This window comes from Cyprinus carpio, chromosome A7, assembly GCF_018340385.1.
Source record: "Cyprinus carpio isolate SPL01 chromosome A7, ASM1834038v1, whole genome shotgun sequence".
In the NCBI taxonomy this organism is placed as follows: Eukaryota; Metazoa; Chordata; class Actinopteri; order Cypriniformes; family Cyprinidae; genus Cyprinus; species Cyprinus carpio.
This window is the reverse complement of record NC_056578.1, coordinates 32928326-32953520: the sequence shown is the minus strand read 5'-3', so window position 1 is coordinate 32953520 and position 25195 is coordinate 32928326. Positions and strand designations below refer to the sequence as shown.

Sequence of the window (25195 nt, the reverse complement as noted above, 5' to 3'; positions counted from 1 at the left end):
CTCTTCACTGCTCCAGTTTCGAAATATGTAGCAACAGTGAAGGGACTTTATTCATTCTACAAGGAACCTTTTAAAATTGATAAATATGTCTCCGACTCTCCCCCCGGGCCTTCAACTAAGCACCAGCGGGAGATCATTTGTTTGGATGCAGTCTCAACAGGTCCAAGGCCAGTTAGTGAATCCATTAAAAAAAGAAAACACAATTCCACTTGTAGGGAAGGAATAAGATATGGACGACACCGACACGCAGGTCATACAAGCAGTGGGGAATAAAAAATCGATACAGATTTAGATCGTACAAATAATTTCTTGGCATCTCTATAAGAAGCAGAGGTCACAGATTGTTTTTGTTTTCCAGCGGTTTAACATACGCTTCTGGCATGTGTGTGCTGAGATGCTGGACCAGAGGAGGACAGACATGCTGTACGGACATGCTGTCTCTCCACTACTCACAGTTTGCATTCATGCTGTCAATGTACCAGACCAGGCAATCTGAACAAGTTTTTCTGAAAACAGTGTATCCAGAGTCTAAAAGGGATCAACAAGTATATGGACAAATCCACAACAATGTTAGCCATGCCCAGCAAATCTGCATTCATGCTCTCAACACACCAGACTGGCCCTGTGGCGATTGTAACTGAGAACGGAATGTTCCTGCTACACGGATTAGTCCACTTGACTATTTCAGGGAATACCATTTTAACCACAAAATAATATTAATCGTCTTTACTCCACTCCTCCCTGTATTTCCTCAGCTCTTTTACTTCCTTCTGTAACTGAGTTTTCTCCTGCTCCAAGCTCGTCCAACTACTTATCAGTTAATTGCATTTCTGTGTTGCGCTTGTTCTCCAGCTCCCTTAGAAGAAAGTCTACATTGAAGAGCCACATCATCTACATTTTCAAAATCATTTGTTGTTGATTTGTGTGTGTGATTATTTCTGCAGTAATACTTAATCATCCATCACACAACAGAATAGCCGCTCTATTCCCTTCCTTTAGCATCATTCTCAAAAAAACAACAAAGAAAAGTATCCGTAGCGTCTCCGTGGAGAGACAGGTGATGTGTGTGTGTTTTTTATATATTATAAAAAATATATATAAGACCTTAAAGACTGCAAAAAAGCAACAAAGCTGCTGCCTAGGGGTAGGGTGACCAAACGTCCTGGTTTTCACATCATGTCCTGGCATGTATAGATAGTATTTTGTAATATAAGATTTTCAGTAAAACTTTACAATAAGGTTCATTTATTAAACATTAATGTATTAACTAACATGAACTAACAATGAGCAATACATTTGTTACAGTATTAATTTTTGTTAATGTTAGTTAATAGAAATAAAGCTGTTCATTGTTTGTTCATGTTAGATCACAGTGCATTAACTCATGTTAACAAGATTTTAATAAAGTATTAGTAAATGTTTAAATTAACATTTACAAAGATCAATAAATGCTTTATAAGTGCAATTCATTATTAGTTAATGTTAACTAATGTAGTTAACTAATGTTAACTAATGAGCCTTATTGTAAAGTGTTACCAAATTTTCTATCCATACAGAGGAGGCATAGATGTATTGAAATTAATAAAGCAAATTTGAGTAAACTTTGAGTATCATATTGCCGGGCCGAGGGTCCAGGTTTTTGGTAATCAAAATATGGTCACACTACCTACGGGGGAATTCCTCTTCACTGGAGTGGTGAGATTTGGAGAGCCGTGGCTAGGATGTGCTCCGCTTTATAAACACTTCATCAGACAGTACTGCTAGGCTCTGGACGCAGGAACATGATATCACAGCCAGGTATGATCACACACCGTAAGACTTTTTTTTTTTTTTTTTTTTTTTTTTTTGTTGATCAGTCATTAAATAAAAAATTATCTATCATACCTCATATTGTATATATTTGTAAAAATGCAAAAGTTTTTGTACAGGCATTTTAGAGGGCATGTTTTTATACAGTCCTAAAGTACATTTATGTTGATGCAGACGGCCCCTTTTTGTCAGAAGGGAGTTGGTGAAGTTGATGGTCGATCAGTAGCTGTGGTTGTGGCCCCCAACGCACCATCCAGTATAAAGTTCTGAATACTGACGCCACTTTGTAACATCGCCCATCTGTGCTCAACCCTATGCTCGCTGGTGACGGTCGTCACTGTGTTTTTTTTTTATGAAGGTATGCTGCCACACTCCTGAGGCAGAAAAGCCAGTTGCCCAGGGAAAGCAGGGAAAGACTTATTTTATTTTTAAACTCACTGGATCATTATGATGATATTTACTTTGTACAGTTCTGTCGGAAAAGGGCGTTTTGAGATGCTTAAAGGTTAAACTAATTCCTATTATCCAGGAAAGCCGTTCGCCCAGGGAAACTAGGTATGATTTTGGACAAAGCATTTATGGGGCTCTTTGCATCAACTCCAGTTGCCCAGAGCCACAGAAGAAAGAGGAGGCGCACAAGTCCATGTGGTGAAAGCGTGCTACTGGTCTCAGTAGAGATAGCAGTGACCCGTCCTGCACCACCATGTAAACAGTGGACCAGGTGAGTCATCAAAAATGCAACAATTCCATTTGTATGTACAGGATAAGATATGATCACAATGGCTACAGTGAAAAAAATCAACATAATCTTAAAAGATGGGCCGGCCTTTAAACTGATGTGCCACAGCAGGAGACCTTTCAGCGCCAATGTGATCATTGTCTGATACAAAAACTTTTTCCACTTTTCATAATCTTCATCTACATCTCGATCTGAGGAAAGCAAGAAGGCCAAGCTGAGCATCAGTAGCGATAAGGAGATATATATCGTGCAGGTAAGTAAAGGTAAGAAATGTTAAAACAGTTTGGAACTCAGTGATGTTATGCCTCCATGTGACGTAGTCAAATACTGACATAAAATGAGTCTCTCGGCTAAAACAAGTCTGGCTTTTCACATCCCAGTCCAATCAGAACCCGTGTAGGTGTGTATACAACAGCCATGCAAATTAAAACAAGGCAACAAGGAATGGAAAAAGATGGATGTGTCAGATTTTACTTCCATATCACAAAGCTATGGAATTTTTTTTTTTTTTTTTTTTGAGTTCTTAATTTTTGACATGTAGTTAATTTTCCTTTTTGCAGCATCCCCTGCTGACTCTTTTCATTTTTATTGTTACTATTATCTGTTTAGTTGTTTATTAGTATTGAGTAATTGTTTAAGGTTATATGGTTGACATGTTCTGTTCTTCTTTTTTACCCACACATAGCGATTGGGATATTTTAATTACTTTACGCTTACTCCTCCCTTGTTCCTTTTCTTTTTTTGTTCACAGTCTCCACAAGTTTTGTTGTATATAGTTCTTTTGGGGTTTCTGTATTCTTAAATATCTTGCCTAGTCGAGGATATTCCTTTAAAATATAATGACAGTGAATAATGAAATAAAATTGTTGGAAATAAAATTTTCTTGTAATCAAGAAAAATAATAAAAAAAAATTAAATAAAAAAATAATTAAAAAAATATGTTTTACCAATAACTCTATGACCAGCTAGACAGCAGCCACTGAAATGTAATGTAAAGTCTTGATGAAAATGGCATTTTATGGCTAGAGCCACTCTCAAATGTCAGTCATATAACTGCATTCACAGAACTTTCAGAGGAACACAGTGACGGCGTGCCCTCGAAGACCGTCTCAGCCTAACGCACCGGATGTAGGACAGACATGCTGTCTGGCCACACAACCAGGTATGAATATAGTTCCATTGTTTCCAAGGCATCAAATTCTTGAATGGTCACTGCTTACAGGAAATAAGTGATTGGACATGCAAAACTATGCCAATTTTAACCTCAATATAAGGACAAGTACTGGCCCACGGACCTGACGGACCTCAGCCAAACTGCCATGCTTTAGTCATGTTTAAGGTAAAAAAAAATAAAAAAATGTTTTAACTCTCCAGCTCATTCTGACTCACAGTTCTGATGAAGAAATCTACATTCGTCAAAGATTGTTTGTGAGATGCTTAAACTGTCTTCCGTGTCTCTGTGTATCAGCACAGCCGGCCAAACGCAGAAAGAAAAAACAAGCCTGTGTGTTTTAAAACAATTCCACTTGTATGTACGGCATCAGATATGATGACTACGGCTACAGTGGGTAATAATAACCATTAATCAATACATATTTAGATCTTAAACTCCTTTCTTGCATCTCTATAAGAAGCAGAAGTCACAGACTTGTTTTTGTTTTCCAATGATTTGACATGGAAACCCTAAACCTGAGATTAATCGTGTCTTGTACAATGATTCTTCTAACACAGATATTTACGCTCTTGGCTTTCTATTAAGTTTACTTGGCGCAGTCCCAGATGAGCCACGAGGAGGAGAGATCACTGATTTACATCTAAAATTTATTCAATTTCTTTTTTTTTTGCATCTCTATAAAATGTCACAGCCATGTTTTTGTTTTACAGATTTAGATCGTAAAATAATTTCTTGCATTTCTATAAGAAGCAGAGGTCACAGACTTGTTTTTGTTTTCCAGTGGTTTAACATACGCTTCTGGCATGTGTGCGCTGAGATGCTGGACCACAGGAGGACAGACACGCTGTACGGACGCGTAACCAGGTATGATCACACACCTAATGAGAACTTATGCTTGCATCAATGGAATCAGATATGATGATTAAGGCTTTCCAGTGGTGTGACATGCACTTCAGACATGTGCGACGTGACATGTTTTTGACTTGAGTTCTTTGTAATATTTTCCGACATTATTGTGTTATGCACTATTTATGTATTTGTGTGGTTACTACATTGGTGCCTGTCGTCTTGACAATTTTAGGGAGATGCCACTTAACTGCAACGGAGATCAGGGAGATGCTCCGGCCTTCTGGATACAGACAGCCCAGGCCCTGTGGAGAAAGAAGCAGCACAAACCACATATTACTATTTGTTTAGATATGTATTAGTATTGCTTAATTTGTGTGTTCTTGTTTAATGTTCTGTGTCTGACATGTTCTTTTAACTGCTGACATTTTAATTTCTCCTCTTACTCATTCCACTTCTTTTTTTATCACAATCTCTGCCAGTTCATCAGTTTTGTACTTGTTGACATTTTATTTATTGTTCATTTTTATGCTGTGCTTTGTTGTATATAGTTATTTCGTGTTCCCGGAATAAAATGTCCCTTAACCCATTGTTTAATTGCATTCTTTTCATTTACTAATACAAGTGCTTTCATTAGGTATAAATATTACAACATATAAGCACTTCACTGGTGTACAGACTATTGACCTAAACTCACAAACTGTCACACAGCGACTTGTAAGAATAAATGTGAGTGAGCTGTACAGATCTAGTGCTTAATTCCCTTTTATTTTGAAATGGTGATGAACATGAAAAATCATGAAAGAATGGTAGAAACCTCAGTTTGTTTTCATGCCAAGAGTTCAAAAGATAGCATCCATTCAATTGTTTTAGAAAAAAAAAAAAAAAAACTTTTTTTCTGTTTAACTCTTACGGTTTTTTTTATTCGCTTTGGTACTATTTTCACAAGTAAGGTGTACATTTTCAAAACTCTTAGTACAAAAATCCAAACTGATCACACTTGTAACACAGCTAGTCATTATTTCAAAACCTGATCTCATGCTTTCATTACAGTTATACACTTTTCAGTCCACATAGTCATTGTTTCAAACACAAGATTATTGTAATATGTAATGAGAACATTTGGTTTAATGACATAAACACAATGGTATGATCTTCTTTCAATGTAGTACTTTTAACATCAACTGCAAACAATGCAAGATACATGTTTCAAATCACCATTGTTGCTGAAATAATGCCACATTAGAAAATACACATGCATGCACTTATGTAATTAAATCCATAATTTATGTTAAACGTTATCAGAAGGTGTTATGAAGCACAACCATGAGGTTCTGTGCTAACAGAGTTTGCTGGCAATACAGTAAATGATTTCACTCTATACCAATTTACTGAATCTATACTGTAGTGGACCTTTAGAGAGGAGGGGTGAGTTACAGTAATTAGGCAGTCTCTACCATGGTAATCTGTTTACAGTATCGCATACATACTCTAATGTAAAATGCTGTATTTGATGCCATCTGTCTCCCTTCTACTGATGCATCTCTGATCAATCTGATGTTTTACAGTCATTGACTGTTTCCTCTCCCTTATACTCTATTCTGCTTTACAGTATTTTCACAAATGGCAAATTTCTCTGTATCTCTCTCTCTCTCTCTCTCTCTCTCTCACACACACACACACACACGTGTGTACACAATTTGAACATCGTGGTGGTTATTATCTATAAATCACTTATGTAAAAATAATTCAAACATTTGGTTATCCACATCAGAAATTGTAAACAAGGTTCTATAGAAACTGTGCATTGAATCAATATTTATAGAGATGAACCAAATGATTCATTGATTAACCATTGAGATTAGTTGGATTAAATCATAGACAAATGTAGTAAACTGAACAAGAAGAGATGCAAATCAAAGGTTTGATAGTAAGAGCTTTATGAAAGGCAGTTACTTTGAATGAAACATTTATGTAGGCGAAACACTTATTTTGTGTTGTGAAAAGGATACTTTGTGATTTTGAGTATTGTACTTACACAATTGAAAACATGATAAAATGTTTGAAAAAAGTGCACTTTTGATGATCTGTTGTGATATTAGCAGTAAGAGTTTTGAAAATGTACACCTAACTTGTGAAAATAGTACCAAAGCGAATAAAAAAAACTAATTTATTTCACTTCTACAAGACCAATCTTACATCTATATTCCAAAGAATTCTTGAATTACAACCATTTAAGTTCGTAATGTGCATTTTCATGTCTATTAAAAAAAGGATGATGCTTGTTAAGGGGTTAAAACAACCAACAAACCTGCCAACAAACAAACGCACCATTCTCCGGCCCTGCTGAAGTTGTTCCGGTGGAGCGCGAGCCCGAGAGATAAAACCATGATAGTCGACGAAGAAACTGTAATGTTGGGACTCGTAATGAAAAGAAATAAACAAGAAGAGGGGACGAGTTGTTTACAACCGTTCACAACATTGACAACGCTTTACTTTACTCCTCTTCTTCTTACTTTTCCAACCACAGACAATTCTCTCTTTCAGCCTCTAGCGGACTGGGTCAGTATTGCAGTCCATGAACATTAACACAGAACATAAGATTCCCCTCTTTCTTTTAAGAAAGACTTAATAAGTGGGATTATTCAGCCCAATTTCCATCCATTTATTAATTATGCCCTTAAACTATAAGTTTACTTCTGTATCTTATAACATATAAATTAACTAACATATGAATAAACACATGAACACATTCAACATATGTTTTCAGTTACTTCCCTTCTACAACACTAGTGTTCTTTTAGTCACTTTTTTCTTTCTTTTCGGTTTTCCTTTACTCTGTAGCATAGTCCTTTAACCATACAGGAGGCTGTTTAGCCCGAGTGCTCTTAACTGGCTCACACACAACATTCTCTGTTCCAGGGTTAACCTGAGCAATCAGATTATAGATAGATAGATAGATAGATAGATAGATAGATAGATAGATAGATAGATAGATAGATAGATAGATAGATAGATAGATAGATAGATAGATAGATAGATAGATAGATAAAATAAAGTGGAAGTGACGTGACATTCAGCCAAGTATGGTGACCCATACTCAGAATTCATGCTCTGCTTTTAACCCATCCAAAGTGCACACACACAGCAGTGGACACACACACACCGTGAACACACACCCGGAGCAGTGGGCATCATTTTATGCTGCGGCGCCCGGGGAGCAGTTGGGAGTTCGGTGCCTTGCTCAAGGGCTCCTCAGTCGTGGTATTGAGGGTGGAGAGAGCGCTGTACATTCACTCACCCCACCAACAATTCCTACCGGCCCAAGACTCAAAATCACAACCCTTCGATTGGGAGTCGGACTCTCTAACCATTAGGCCACGACTTCCCACATAGATAGATAGATAGATAGACAGACAGACAGACAGACAGATAGATAGATAGATAGATAGATAGATAGATAGACAGACAGACAGACAGACAGATAGCGACAGACAGACAGACATACAGACAGACAGACAGATATATAGATAGATAGACAGACAGACAGATAGATAGATAGATAGATAGATAGATAGATAGATAGATAGATAGATAGATAGATAGATAGATAGATAGATAGATAGATAGATAGATAGATAGACAGACAAAAAGAAACAGACAGATAGATAGATAGATAGATAGATAGACAGACAGATAGATATATAGATATCAGACCAGACAGACAGCAGACATATAGATAGACAGACAGACAGCAGATATATAGATATTATTTTTTTATGATATTTCTGTACAGAATTTGATGAAGTGTTGGGTTAATAAAGGTTTATAGAGCCTCAGTGGTTCTCAACCTTTTTTTCCAACGGGCCGCACTATGGTCCAAGTGCAAGTCTCACGGGCCGCACGCATATCATTTACATATTACGTCACCAATACAAACCAACCTGATTTATAATATTATAGCCTAAATATTATGATAATTAATCGATTACATTCATTGAAATAAATTAATAATTCTACTCCCCATAAATAAAACACCTGATGCTGTCGGGAGCTGACCAATTTTGTGAAATTCGGCTCGAAAGGAGTAACAGCACAATGAAGTTGCGATTGTAAGTTGCAGTCTGAAAGACGCGCACGGGAGCATGACTTGACGCGCGACATTGCAGAAAATAATAATATGAGGTTCTCTCCAGAGATGTTTTGCCACATTTCTGCAATTAAGGATGATTGCTGCGTAGTATGGGTGGTTCTATTTGCCTGAACTTCTTCAAGTGAGTTACGGCGCAAACCGAAAATCCAGCACTCTCCTTCACTGCTGATACTGTGACTATTCTTGTTTGTTTGTGTTCATTCACTGACATTTCCACACTTAATTTTACTCCCTTAAAAACAAATTTGTCAATTCTGATGCTCAATTTTACCGAACTAATGGCTGTTGATGACTATTTGAATTGAATTCTGCCAAAGTGCGCGCTTGTGTTCATAAAATGCGGAACGTTATGTGAGTAGGTCTGCTCATGTCTGAAAATATATAATAAAAAACAAAAGAATTTTGCATATAAAGCATTAGGCTATAGCTTATATTTCTTTAGTAGCTACATTTTTAAATGAATGTAAAAACTAAAATGAATTGTAAAACTGAAAGTTATTTTTTTAATTGTGTTCAGCATGGTGGGCCGCATTTGAATTCGGCGGGTTGAGAACCGCTGGCCTAGGGACTAGCATGTTTAAAAATGGTGGGGTCAGTGGTTAGTGAGGCTAAGGCTAGCAGTTTTGAGGTTCAGGTTTAGGGGCTAATTGCAACTAGGTATATAGATAAAAACGAGTTTCACCCTCTCGTGGTGCTTTTTGTGTTTCGCACGTGTGATGCACGGTCAGAGTACACTTATTTTTCATGAAGACAGGACGGGTCGTCAGCCTCCTCTGCCAAACCTCCAGCGCCGGACTCCTGGGGCAGGTTGGTCACAAAGAAGCCACGGCTCAGAAGTTCTCCTACGAGGTTCTGCTGAGAACGTGGGTCCGGCAGCAGGGCACAAATTTGGCTGTAGTCCCACGTCCTACCTCTAAGCATCCACTGCTTGCTGGACTCCTTCGCCTTTTGAAACTCTGAGGCTATTTGTTCCGGCGTGCTGTTCTTTAGGCACTTTCTCGCCAGGTGGACATGTAGGTTCTCCTGCGGTCTGTGGCAAACCAAGCTGTGAACTATGCGCCGGTCAGCTTTTCTAAAAGAGTGGGAGAGAGGACACGAAATAAATGATTCCTACAATGATTTTAAAGAATCAGACATGAGTTAAAGAAATCTAGAAAGGCAAACAACAAAAGACAGCCATCAGCAGCAGAGGCGAGACCTGCCCCATTAGCATTTCCATTGTGTAATGGTGTCAATGGGTCTTCAAAGTGCAGAGTGTTTTTTTAAAGGCACAGACAGTCTTGAAAACTTGAAAAAACACTATCAAAACAGGAATGCATTTCATAACACAATTTTAATGCACACATTCCAGTGCAAAACAAGTTTTTTGGTTTTAGCTTAGCCCATTGACAAATAACATTCAGCTTTCTTTACCCAACAGCTAGGTTCATTTGGATTCTTTTCCATAAAACAATAAACAATATCTTATGCTTGACTACACGTGAATGACAGTGAACCTCTTGATGACTGAGCTTTTAGATATCCGGACAGGAAACAATATACTAAGCAAGGAAAGCATTTGTTTGCAGTTTATTTACACTGCAGTTTAAACTGTTAAACAAACAAAGACATGTAATTGTAAAACAAAAACACAAACATTACCTCCTCTCAGCTTGTTCAGCCATTGCAAAAGGACTCGAAGTAAGTGAGGGTCTGGGTCAGATGTGAAACTTTGTTGAAAAATCCCAAAGGAGAGCTTTGATTTCACTGTCACCTCCACTCATTTGATACAGTAATAGTGGGGGGAAGCAGTCTCACCTTCAGTGATGTCACCGAAGCAGAGCCAATGAGCTGTGGGCACAGTACATTTGAAGCCATTTCAAACTGACACAAAGACACACTGACACACACGTCAACACACACACACACACACACACACACACACACACACACACAGAGAGCTTTGTAGCATCAAAGTAACTTAGTCCGTCAGATCATGCAACAATTAATGTAGCAGCATATCTATCCTGTAAACCAACCGTTATCTTTACTAATGGATGACTGTATCGTGTACAGTAGTGGACGAAGTACACAAATGAAGTACTTAAGTAAAAGTGCAGATACGTACAACATGGACTACGTTGACGAGAGTGGCGTAGTAATGTCCACTGTGAAGCTTACGCTGTAACGTACCTGAGAGACAGATTTGACCATTTGATTTTCACCAGTAAGAGAAAAGTGTTTTAAAGTTTGGCCTAAATACAGGTAATATGACTTACTTTACTCTCACCTTTGATTGTTTTCAAACATATCCTATTGGACTTTAACAGTTAAGTTACATTCAATTCAAAAACAACTCTATTTAACAAAGTGGTGTGAGTGAGACATCACATATGGTTCTAATGGTTCATTTATTTGCAATATGATTAGTCCTCTATTTCACAAATGACCATTCTGACATTTTTACATTTAGAATAACATAAATGACAATTGGACTGACCGGCTTCATTCTTCTTCTTCTTCTCCTTCTTCTTGTTATTATTATTATTCAATTCAATTCAATTCTGACATTTTGGGTCTTTCTCAATATTTGACTAAGTAGGAGCATATACAGGCTAAACAAGAGTGGTGCAAGAATTGACCCTTGTGGGACTCCACATGCCACAGACGTCCACTTAGACCTATGCTCTCCTATAATCACATAATAACCTCTCCCTTCTCAGTATGACCTGTATGTTTCCAGCACATTCTGTGAATATCTGTATGCCTCTTTGCACAACTCTAATTAATCTATCCAGCAATAATATCAGCAATAATAACATTCAAATTAAACAAAATATCATAATCATCAAGAACTTTCTCACACCAAAAAAACAAAAAAATAAAAAACAAAAAAAATCATAAAAAAAAAAAAAAAAACATATTATAATAAAAAAAGAAATGAGTTTAAATAGTCTCTGTTTCTTTTCAGAGAAATCTGTGTGTGGACCAGTAATAATGTTATATGATCAATAATAATGAGAGGACACCATAATGATCTTTGATATATATATTTATTTATTTATTTATTTATTCACAATCTTCTTCATCATCGGCAAAATACTGCAGAGAGAGGGGAAAAATTAACATTACCAAAACAGTGGCAGCTACACATGAATTTCAGATGCTACATCTGCAACTCCCATTACATCTTCTAGATCCTGCTGAGGAGGTAAAATGGGAAGACGTGGAGGAGGAGGTGGAGGAGGAGGTGGAGGTGGATGAGGAGGTGGAGGAGGAGGTGGAGGTGGATGAGGGGGGAAAAGAGGAGGAAGATTGGGGCCCCACTGGATCCACTCGTCAGCGGAGGAGGTGTGCTCACTGTCCTGCAGAACAACACAACTCAACAGATTGTCAAACTGCACATCATATAATAGTCTCAGTGTAAATGCACATGCACGAAGCTCAACTCACTGTACGGCTTATGAGTTCAGTGGTTGCTGCCTAGAAATAAAGGCAATTAAAAAAAAGAAATAAAAATTATTTCATTATCACTGCGTTTTATGCAGCAGTGTTTTTTAAGTTTTTTTATTTTTTTACTTACACTACTGAGACCAGGGCTGTCCACGCCACTGTCCTGTGGACGCATCTCTGTTGATGTTATCATTTAAAAAGAAAGAGTTCTTATCTACAACTAACTACAGGTGTGAACATTTGAAAGCAAATTATAACCTAATGAATGCAAGTGGGAAAAAATATTCACTGGTGTGTAAAGTTTGTTTATTGTTGCATCATGTTAACATGCCACCTCCAGTCAGTTGTTTCAGTTAGTGTGGGGGGATACATTCTCACCTTCAGTGATGCCAATAAGCTGTGGGCACAGTACACTTGCAGCAATTTCAAACTGACACAAACACACACACATACACAACAAAACAAAAAACAAATTTGTTTGCAAATTTTTTTATAAAGTCCCCCAGAGCCTTGTAGCATCAAAGTAACTTAGTCCGTCAGATCATGCAACAATTAATGTAGCAGCATGTATAATCAGTTATCTTTGCTAATGGAAGGCATTAGTAACTTACTTGTAGCAGTCGCGCGCGCGCACGGAAGTATTCAGTTCACTGGAGACTCGCTCCAAGCGGTTCGTATGAATCAGTGAGTCGTCGACTCGAGAACAGCTGCAATCATATCGTTCCAATTCGTCAATGAATCGTTTGGTGCGATTTGTGAACCGATTTAAAAGAATCAGTTCGTTCATGAATGACACGAGGCTACTGTCATTATATTATAAGGTGTAACGATGTGTTTTATGAAATGCAGTGAAGTAAAAAAAGTAGGATCTGATGCTTTGGAATGCAGGGAAGTAAAAGTTAAAAAAAAAAAAAAAAAATATATATATATATATATATATATATATATATTATATATATATATATATATATTCCAGTACAGTACAGATATTAGAATAATGTACTTAAGTACAGTAGAGCTACTCCGTTACATTCCACCACTGTGAAACTCATCATACCAGCCCAAAACTCTTTCGGTTTTGATGTACATCCGTCTGTAGTTTGATGATTTTCTTTAATATTTATACATTAGCAACGTGTACAGAAGGCACGTGGGAGATTAGCATTTACTTCGATGGCCGTTTAAAAGTTTTTACGCAACATGACAGTAAGTTGCTACCCAGTATTTACCTTGGTTTTCAATGCTGATGTGGAGTGGAGGGTGGGCTCCTGCTGCCTATTTTTTGGGCAATTCCCGGAGCCCGATCGTGAGGCTCCCGAGTCCTCTGGAACGACGCTTGGCATTAATGTACTGCGTGTTTCGGGTTAGGGGCGTAAAGACTGTAAGTTACTGCACGTCCCCACCCAAGACCCCCGAATGTAATTGGCACGTGGGAGCTGTCCTGTGACAGGGCAACATGTGTGACATGTGTCTGCATGGCCAAAAAACCCCAACACCAGACAGGGGATGCTTTTTTGACACTTGAATATTTCTCACATACAAGGGACAACAAGGACAAGTTGAATTAATATTTATTAAATGAATAAATATTTTATCAAATGTTTAAAACAACGTACAACAATGAAACAAACATACACACACACACACACAAGTAAGATAATAATGAAAATAAATAAACAAGTAACAAGGAATGGTTCTTCTCCCATGAAGACCTGCTCTTCATTCTCTGCAGAACCAACTGTGTGTGTGAGAGAGAGAGAGAGAGAGAGAGAAACCATGAACACATACAGAGAGATGCGATGGAGAGGCCAATGTAGTTTAATGAATACATGTATATTTTATATTTAAATAATATTTATATTATTATTGATATCCAATAATCTTATATGTTATCTTAAAAATATTTTTTTATCTTCAAAAATCATTCACAAGCCGTTTAAATTCAATCTGAAATCCAGTGAATAAATCAGAAATTAACTGGGATTGTTTGGACTGTGAAAGAGAGAGAGAGAGAGAGAGAGAGAGTAACCATAAACACAGACAGAGAGATGTGATGGAGGGCCAATGCAGTTTAATGAGTGAATACATAATTTTTACGTAAGTTTGTTGCATTTGCAGAGAGATTCATTAACATCTGTCTATATATATTTGTGTCCTGTTTTATTAAGTCATTTATTTACCCCACATAACACAGCAAAATATTCACAGGGCTTTACAACTTGTGGACCGGACGGGCTGGATTTGTCCAGGGCCAATTTTGAACCCCAGTCCAGCCCTGGATGCGATAGAGATTTATTGCTCTGGTAGTGACATTTGTCACTCATTGTGCTTGTTCATTAGCTCCTCCATGGGGAGCAGTATTGGCATCTGTCAGTGTATATTTTGTTAGCATCTCGTAAGTAAGAAAGTATGTCTGTAAATAAATAAATACCAGCAACAGTAACCATTTCACTGTGATAACTGAGACAACAGGAGAGGCAAAACGTAAATATCGTGTCCTTTAAGTTTTTTTCTTTGAACATTTTTGCAGGAGCCATACAGGTGAAGACTTAGTGTACTGCCTTCTGTGCTGCAAACCTCAAAATGACATCTCTGATCATCTAAAGAGATCTTGTATGACAGACGATGGACCTGAGGAAATAGAGAAAGAAAAGATGAGGGCTGTAGAATCTCACAAGAAGTGGGTAATGGAAGGAAGAGTTTTGAACTTTACGGAGGTTATTGGACATTTGCAAAAGGACTCATCCTGTCATTTGTTGGCTGAGTACTCTAAAAAAAAAAAAGGGATTTTTCATTGTGGGTCAACCAGAATCTGAGCAAGCTCAGTTACAGAAGCGGTAAGTTACATGACCATATGTGACCCTGGACCACAAAATCAGTCGCTGGGGTATTTTTGTAGCAATAGCCAAAAATACATTGTATGGGTGAAAATTATTGATTTTTATTCATTAGGACATTGAGTAAAGATCATGCTTCATGAAGATATTTTGTAAATTTCCTACTGTAAATATATCAAAGCTTAATTTCTGATTAGTAATATGCATAGCTAAGAACTTCATTTGGACAACTTTAAAGGAGAATTTCTCAATATGTGTTTTTTTTTTTTTTTTTTTTTAGAATATTTCGAGTATTTTGCGCCCTCAGATTTTCAAATAGTTGTATCTTGGCCAAATATTGTCCTCCTAACAATCCACACATCAATGTAAAGCTTGTTTATTCAGCTTTCAGATGATGATTGAAGATCTCAATTTCGAAAAATGTACCCTTATGACTGGTTTTGTGGTCCAGGGTCACATATGATTTCTTGCTGATTTATTTCAGCACTGCTCATAAACATTGTTATTTAGGGCAATATCCTTCAGTTATCATAATATTGAAGATGTGTGTTTTTATCACTATTTGTGCACTGACTTGCATTTTTTTACCACAATATCATATTAGGTTACAGCAACCCACCCTTGTGAGGGAAGAGATGGCAGACATAGTCAGCAGACTCCGCAAAGACAAAGTGGTGTCATCAAGCAGGAAAACATCCCTCCGTCACTACTGCGTGGCCACGATGATCCTGCTACACCAGCAAAGTGCCAAATCTGTGATTGATTTCACGGTAATGTTCAGTCCGCAGGGTATATCTGTATTTCTGTACATTATGAGATTTTAAGCTGCAGAAAAATCTCAAACACACCCAGTAAGAGGTCATACTTAGACCTCCCGTTTCACACACAGTGCATATAATTAATGACCTCTTCACCAGATCAAAAGGTTGCTTTGACTTACTTTTTACAGGTGGAGCAGTGGATTGCTAGGGAAGAAGTGAGTGATGGGTCCTGTATTCACCTCACTCCCAAAAGTGCTCTGGAACAACCCAGCTTCACCCTAAGCAGGGAAGAAGAAGAAGTAAGTCAATAGTTATACACAAAACAGTGTTCAAATACCCAGCATCTCTGAAATGATTAGAAAGTAATCTTTAACCACCCCCCAACAGTATTTCAGTGTGTACTTTACAATGATCCACACTGACTACTTACACAAACAAGCCCAGGAAACAGACGACAAAGGCAAGTTTTTCCTTTCTGCGTCTGGGGCACCACTGGCCAATCCTATGGCTGATGTTAAACGGCTTTTCCAAACATAAGTGTTTTGTCACTGACATACATAAACAGCTGACTGTTCATGTTACGTCTCACATACATGTTGCTATTGCACACAGTTATAAACACCTGGAAAAACAGGTGCAGGAGCTCCATAATTGGGGTGAGAGCACTACTGCTGCATCTAACGAAGAACATGGAGCACTTACCCAGTAGGGGTGAGCAGACCGTAACATTTATCTTTTTCTAAACCCAGCGAATCTATAAATGTTTGGGACATTATGCAAATAACTGAACCTTTTCTTTTGTTTCCAGCCCATCTATCCAGGCCATATGTGCATCAGTGTTTAAACCAATATACTGGGATGCCTTTAGGGACAAATTCCCCGTTACAGTGAATGGGAAGGCTCCCACCAAGCAACAGGCAACAGAGGTGGGGTTTGAAAACTATCGTAGTTATTACCACAAATGGAGGGATGTTCAGTACCAGCTGCATCTCAAATATGTGTTGGGTAAGTTTTTGAATTAATTTCTCTAGTGTTTCTTGCACTACATCATGCACAGGTTGACTGGACCACCAATAAGCCAACAGTGGCTGACGTGCAACAAGCTTGGGCCCCTCCAGTCTCTACAGGACACAACATCGAAAATGACATGTCCATCATCAAGTCTATCATAGATCAGAAGTGGAAAGGGCTGGCTATCAAGCAGTTTGAAATAAAAGGCAAAGGTACTTAATAGTAAAAGCGGGTTCTGAATGTCAACACAAATAAGGGCCTCTGCACAAAGGTAATGACATTTTCTTGCCTGAAAATACCATATATCCAGTGTCTGCTCTTATCTCCACTGGAGTGATCGCAACCATGCCTTTTTCCAAAAACATAGTGTACATCATCAACATCATCTGCGACTACCATGGCACTGTCATCTCTAAAAGGGAGGGAGAGGAGAAGATGGCTGCTCTGGCTCCTGGGGAACACTCATACATTTTTTTTAGGGGAAAGGGTGGGGAGCCCCTGTGCATTGATGCACAACAGTTCCCTTGTAGCTGTCACCAGGACAAAAACTGCTTCGGAAGAAGAATAAACCACTCAGGAAAATGTTTTAATGTGCATCCCCAGAGGTTCACAATGGCTCTACCTAGTGGGCCTGCTGAAACCTTTTTATTCCTTGCCACACACATCAGTTAATGTTGGACTAGTGTAAACTTTACAATAAGTTTCACAAATTAATTCCCTTAAATAACCCTTTGATAGTAGTAAATCATGTTAATAAACAGTCTACAAACACGAGAAGCATTATCAGTTGATGTTTAGATGGTTTCCAAGTTTACCAATAGCCCAAATCAGTGTCCAAATGGGGAGTTAGTATTGTTTATCCATTCTGTGTTCGCTGCTAAATAAATGTATGTGTACATACTGTATTATAATTAAATAAAGCTTATTAAATAAAGCTATCGACAAGGCGCTAGTTTCATTGTTAGTTCATGTTAACTAATACATGAACTAATGCATTAGTGTACGAATAATTAAACATGAGCAAAGATTAAGTAACGCTGAACAGATGCGTTGTTAATTTTTAGTTCATTTTAACTAATGCATTAACCACATCATATGAATAAGTTAACATGAACAAAGATTAATTAATGCTGAACAAATGCTTTGTTCATTGTTAGTTCATGTTAACTAATGCATTAACTAACGTTAACTAATACAACCTTATTGTAAAGTGTTACCGAACACGTTTTATTTGGTTTTACTAATATCCCTTCAAATAAAACCAAAGAATATTACATTATAAATTTAATTTTAATTTTTGCGAAATTTCATATCCAAGTGTAAGTACAGTAAAACCAATCCTTTATTTTTGGTTTTTGAAAAATAAATTTGAATTTATGTGAAGACGATTTTTTATTCACATAATAAGAAAGCAATTAAGACAGTTTCCATTTGTCAATCCTTTAATATATTTATGTAATGTTTAGCTCACCCCCCTGGCTATATGTGTATTTTGAATGCATATATTTTTTTTAAATTCTGTTTGTGTTTTATGTTTTCATGTGTATTAATTGTTGCTGTAACTGTACTTTGACTGTTTATTGAAGTTTAATAATAATAATAAAAAAAAAACAATGCAAAAAAAAAAAAAAAAGAAGACCTGAACGATGAACTAATCAATTCTCTTTCCGGCTCAGACTGCATTGGCTGACACAGGTGAACTACTACCAAAGAGTAAAGAAGCTTCTATACTCTTTGCTACTACTAGCAGAACAGAACCTATAGAATAGTTCGCTTGCGCGACTGAACGAATCACCATAATAACAACCTTCTGTCTGACGCACCCGATCCGATAACAGAAACGACCAGATGAATGATACTGCGCATGCGTGATTCAGCGTAAAGCTCACTGACGCACGTCCTGATTCTGCCGAGTTATACGCATTCCTGGGTCAACAAGGGAGGTGCTTAATGTAAAATTGATCAACCAATCAGATTACTCACGTGACATCTGCCTGCTTGAGCGCCACTTTTTGAACGGTGCCATTTGACGTCTCCTTCATTTCACAAAGGTAAGTGCATTTTATTTAAAATGTGCCCATCCCTGCTCAGCGTAATGTATTATTTTCAGTTGCACCATGGATTCATAACTAACGCGAACATTAGCTAAACTGCTCATATACAGGTCCTTCTCAAAAAATTAGCATATTGTGAAAAAGTTCATTATTTTCCATAATGTAATGATAAAAATAAAACTTTCATATATTTTAGATTCATTGCACACCAACTGAAATATTTCAGGTCTTTTTAATTGTTTTTAATACTGATGATTTTTGGCATACAGCTCATGAAACCCAAAATTTTCCTATCTTCAAAAATTAGCATATCATGAAACAGGTTCTCTAAACCGAGCTATTAACCTAATCATCTGAATCAACTAATTAACTCTAAACACCCTGCAAAAGATTCCTGAGGCTTTTTAAAAACTCCCACCTGGTTCATTACTCAAAACCACAATCATGGGTAAGACTGCCGACCTGACTGCTGTCCCAGAAGGCCATCATTGACACCCCTCAAGCGAGAGGGTAAGACACAGAAAGAAATTTCTGAATGAAAAAAAAATAGGCTGATTCCCAGAGTGCTGTATCCAAGGCACCTCAGTGGGAAGTCTGTGGGAAGGAAAAAGTGTGGGCAAAAAACGCTGCACATTGAGAAAGAGGTGACTGGGCCCTGAGGAAGATTGTGGAGAAGGACCGATTCCAGACCTTGGGGGACCTGCGGAAGCAGTGGACTGAGGTCTGGAGTAGAAAACATCCAGAGCCACCGTGCACAGGCGGCTTGTGCTCTTTTGAACCAGAAACAGCGGCAGAAGCGCCTGACCTGGGCTACAGAGAAGCAGCACTGGACTGTTGCTCAGTGGTCCAAAGTACTTTTTTTTCCTTTTATTTTTCGGGATGAAAGAAAATTTTGCATGTCATTCTGAAATCAAGGTGCCAGAGTCTGGAGGAAGACTGGGGAGAAGGAAATGACCAAATGCCTGAAGTCCAGGTGTCAAGTACCCACAGTCAGTGATGGTCTGGGGTGCCATGTCAGGCTGCTGGTGTTGGTCCACTGTGTTTTAAATCAAGGGCAGGGTCAATGCAGCTAGCTTATCAGGAGAATTTTGGAGCACTTCAATGCTTCCATCTGCTGAAAAGCTTTATGGAGACGAAAGATTTAGTGTTTTTCAGCACGACCTGGCCCTGCTCACAGTGCCAAACCACTGGTAAATGGTTTACTTGACCATGGTTTACTGTGCTCAATTGGCCTGCCAACTCTCCTGACCTGAACCCCATAGTAGATTAAATCACAGTATTTAATAATATAAGAATAATAATAATTCCAGGGTATAATAATAACCATACAATAATAATAATGAAATATCTTGTGCTGAGCCAGGGTATTATGAATGAAATTCAAATATTGTTTAGAGCATTTGCAGTCTAATGTTGGCCTGGGAACATCATGAATTTGTATTAATTAATAATAATGGTGGTTACACTATCTTAAGAATATAATAATTGGAATGAAGTCCCTGGGTCAACACAAGATATTTCATTATCATTATATTATTATCATTATTATTATTATTATTATTGCAATATAGTGATAGATTACTCTAGGTCTTATATTAGATATTGTATTATTATTATTATTATTAGTATTATTATTATAATACAGTGATTAACTACGGTTTGTCTTATATTAGATGAGCTATAAGGAATGAAGTCCCTGGATCAACACAAGATATTTCATTATTATTATTATTATTATTAAATACAGTGATTAATTACTGTTTGTCTTATATTAGATGAGCTATAAGGAATGAAGTCCCTGGGTCAACACAAGATATTTCATTATCATTATATTATTATTATTATTATTATTAATATTTCAATATAGTGATCGATTACTCTTGGTCTTATATTATATATTGTATTATTATTATAATAATTATTATTATTATTAAAATAAAGTGATTAATTACTGTTTGTCTTATATTAGATGAGCAATAAGGAATGAAGTCCCTGGATCAACACAAGATATTTCATTATTATTATTATTATTATTAAATACAGTGATTAATTACTGTTTGTCTTATATTAGATGAGCTATAAGGAATGAAGTCCCTGGGTCAACACAAGATATTTCATTATCATTATATTATTATCATTATTATTATTATTATTATTATTATTAATATTTCAATATAGTGATTTATTACTCTTGGTCTTATATTATATATTGTATTATTATTATAATAATTATTATTATTATTAAAATAAAGTGATTAATTACTGTTTGTCTTATATTAGATGAGCAATAAGGAATGAAGTCCCTGGGTCAACACAAGATATTACATTATTATTATTATTATTATTAAATACAGTGATTAATTACTGTTTGTCTTATATTAGATGAGCTATAAGGAATGAAGTCCCTGGGTCAACACAAGATATTTCATTATCATTATATTATTATTATTATTATTAATATTTCAATATAGTGATCGATTACTCTTGGTCTTATATTATATATTGTAAGTATTATTATAATAATTATTATTATTAATTAAAATAAAGTGATTAATTACTGTTTGTCCTTATATTAGATGAGCAATAAGGAATGAAGTCCCTGGGTCAACACAAGATATTTCATTAATCATTAATTATTATCAATTATTATTATATTATAGTATTATTAAATTAATATTTCAATATAGTGATTTAATTACTCTTGGTCTTTATTATATATTGTATTATTATTATAATTATTATTATTATTAAAATAAAGTGATTAATTACTGTTTGTCTTATATTAGATGAGCAATAAGGAATGAAGTCCCTGGGTCAACACAAGATATTACATTATTATTATTATTATTATTATTATTATTATTATTATTATTATTGCAATATAGTGATCGATTACTCTTGGTCTTTTATTATATATTGTATTATTATTATTATTATTAAAATAAAATGATTAATTACTGTTTGTCTTATATTAGATGAGCAATAAGGAATGAAGTCCCTGGGTCAACACAAGATATTTCATTATCATTATATTATTATCATTATTATTATTATTATTATTGCAATATAGTGATAGATTACTCTAGGTCATATATTAGATATTGTATATTATTATTATTATTAGTATTATTATTATTAAATACAGTGATTAATTACGGTTTGTCTTATATTAGATGAGCTATAAGGAATGAAGTCCCTGGGTCAACACAAGATATTTCATTATCATTATATTATTATTATTATTATTATTATTATTATTGCAATATAGTGATCGATTACTCTTTGTCATATATTAGATATTGTATTATTATTAATAAATAGAGTGATTAATTACTGTTTGTCTTATATTAGATGAACTATAAGGAATGAAGTCCCTGGGTCAACATAAGAATATGATGTCCCTGGATCAACACAAGATATTTCATTATTATTATTATTATGACAATATAGTGACGGATTACTGTTTGTTTTAAATTTGATATTGTATTATTAGAATTATTATTATTATTTAAATACAGTGATTGATCAATGTGTGTCATACTGTATAATGGATGAGCTAATGATGTCTCCAGGTCAACACAATATATTTCCTTGTTGTTGATGGACGGCAAACCCCGCATTATTGGTCCCAATCCATCCGCGAAAGTGGTTTAGCTTCTCTTTTTACAGAAGGATTAGTAATGCATATGCTAAACGAATACATGAAAAAAGTGATATTCAACCAACAAAAAAAAACATACGACGACACCACCACTGGAAAAAGACAACACACCACCGCGAAAAAATCGTGGGCGCCTTCCTGTCCGATAGGACAGGGGTGCGGCGATTTGCACCTTATATGAGCAGTTTAGCTAATGTGTTCGCCTTTAGTTGTATGAATCCATGGGTGCAAACTGAAAATAATACATTATGCTGAGCAGGGATGGGCACATTTTAAATAAAAATGCACTTACCTTTGTGAAATGAAGGAGACGTCAAATGGCACCGTTCAAAAAAGTGGCGCTCAAGCAGGCAGATGTCACGTGAGTAATCTGATTGGTTGATCAATTAAACACCAACCACCTCCACCCATGAACCAGGAACGCGTATAACTCGGCAGAATCAGGACGTGCCTCACTGACACACAGCGCGTCTGAACCGAACTGGTTGTTTTGGTGATTGATTCTGAACTGATTCTGTGCTAATGTTTTGAGCGCGGGTAAACCGAAGGCTTGGATGAAGGGCAATCTGGCGAAACGTAAGTTTATTTAATAACAAATAAATCGCAATGGATTATGTATAGTAAGTGGATCATGGTTTCTGCGCTGATGACACCTAATTTATTTACTTTATATCTCTCAAGACTTAAAATCCTCGTATGCACATTATTGCTGTTACTGTATTTTGGGTGCGGCTTGTTGCAAAACTTAATTGTAAACTTTTAATGATTATGAGGTTTTTAACTGACTAAAGTTATGATTACTGACTTTATATATTTAAATGTTTGATAGACTTGACGCCATTACGTCGAGCGTAAAAGAACCATAGACAGTAAAAGAAATGGACACAGCGACCCCATTGGAACTCAATTGAGACAAGTGAAGGCCGTTTTTAGCGATTTTTAGCACTTCCGTTTCTGACGCGCAGACTCAAACGAAGCTTGACGACGTCAGCAACCTGTCTGACAGATGTAAATCATCTAGTAGCTGTGCGTGCAAACTGCCATCGTTAATCTTGCAGAGACGGCGAGCTTGAACGGGGGAGTTCTTTGGCCTGAGTGAGCAGGAGTAAGTATTCTGATTAATTATTTTGTATAGTATTTTAAAATGTAACGCCAGTACGCCATATTAAGTTAATGCATACTATGTTCAAGAACTGATATGAATTCATACCCAATAGTTATTTAATGGCCCAAGGAATCGAATATTTTAAATATAATTTAATTTTTGATGCACATGATGTTGTATAATGTTAATGGGCGCCGAATATAACCACAAAATGGCGTTAACTGTTATCTACACATCTACATCGCAAGAGAAATGAACGAATCAGTCATATAAAAAAAGTTATTCAGTAAATCGCTTGGACAAAAGCGTCTGCTTTGGCCTGTTAAAATAACATATAGATAATAAATGGACAATAACGAATGTCACCAATAACATCTATAACTAATGGTTGCCCTTTTCATTTTTCTTTCCTCATAGGTAAAAATACAAACTTTACTTCTGCTAACACCAGAAAAAGAAGAAAGAAAAAAAACTAAAACAAACCATGGCTAACTACGCTACCAAACAAAGGTAAGCCATATTAATACAGTATCATTTAGAATATATAGTATAAATATATGGAAAGCTGTGTAGTAAGAGAGAATAAAATAATAAATTAACCTTGTGTAATACCTATATTGTTACTATTATTTCAATGAACAGATAAGAGCAATTAATTTGTATTTTATTGTATATTTGCATAGACTTTTTTCTGTTTCTGTTTTGTTCATAAATCAAGTGGCCAGAGACAAAGTTACTTGTGTGTTAAAATCTGTTTACTCATACTGACAAAACAGTGTTTTGATTGTGATTGCTGTATGCTATTTAACAGGTCCAGTGATTTGGATCATCGGCTTGAGCTACATTCGTCGTGGGGAAGAGAGGTCCAGAGAGACCATAGGGGCCAATCTTGGCCTAGCGGCCAAGGTTCACTGGTTTGGCTGGGGTGGACTTCGATGGCACGGACTCCTTCCTTTCTTCTACTGGTCCCTCAGAGGAAGAGCAGCCCCGGATGTCCTGCTGATTCACTGCGGCGGGAACGACTTTGGATGCAGGAAGAGCATCGATCTCGTCGCAGGATCGGCAACATCTCTATCGGTGTTTCCCTCAGATGACCATTGTGCTGTCTCACATCACCCAGAGACGTTGGTGGAGATCGGGTCTTCCGGGGGAAAATTGACAAGTCCCGTAAATGGTTGAACAGTGTCATGGCTACCTTTGTCTTGGGAATGCAGGGGGGTATTGTGCATCACCCTCAAATTGTATTTAACAAGCCTCAACTGTTTCTAAGGGACGGAGTTCATTTATCACCTAGGGGTAATGATATTTTTTTCAAATAATTTAGCTGAAGGCTTGAGAGTCTTAATCCAGTAGGGGTGATGCTGGATTAAACCTCTCAGCATGTTTTTAACTTGAAACAGTTGAAGATTGTTAAATTGTTTTGGGCTTGTGTATCTGCCTTTTTTCTTTAGTTTAATACATGTTCACATTGGTAGACATTAACACTGTTCAATAGTCACTGCTCTTTCTCCCCTCCGTGGCATTCATGTATCACCCTAGTCATCCACCCCATGGCCTCTCACTTTTCTTCACCACGACGAATGTAGCTAGAGAGGGGATCAGGATTGAAAAAA

General features: G+C 36.6%; 2 long non-coding RNA genes across 2 annotated transcripts; both read right to left on the bottom strand.

The window, feature by feature from the left end:
* Nucleotides 1-4350: 4350 nt before the first annotated feature.
* On the bottom strand, nucleotides 4351-7544 carry LOC122145677. Its single transcript, XR_006160497.1, has 2 exons — nucleotides 6880-7544; nucleotides 4351-4873 (listed from the first exon to the last, which is right to left on the bottom strand). It is a non-coding gene; the product is annotated as an uncharacterized LOC122145677 (long non-coding RNA).
* A 7792-nt stretch (nucleotides 7545-15336) lies between these two features.
* Nucleotides 15337-18866, bottom strand: LOC122145474. Its single transcript, XR_006160357.1, has 3 exons — nucleotides 18746-18866; nucleotides 15931-16029; nucleotides 15337-15743 (listed from the first exon to the last, which is right to left on the bottom strand). It is a non-coding gene; the product is annotated as an uncharacterized LOC122145474 (long non-coding RNA).
* Nucleotides 18867-25195: the final 6329 nt, after the last annotated feature.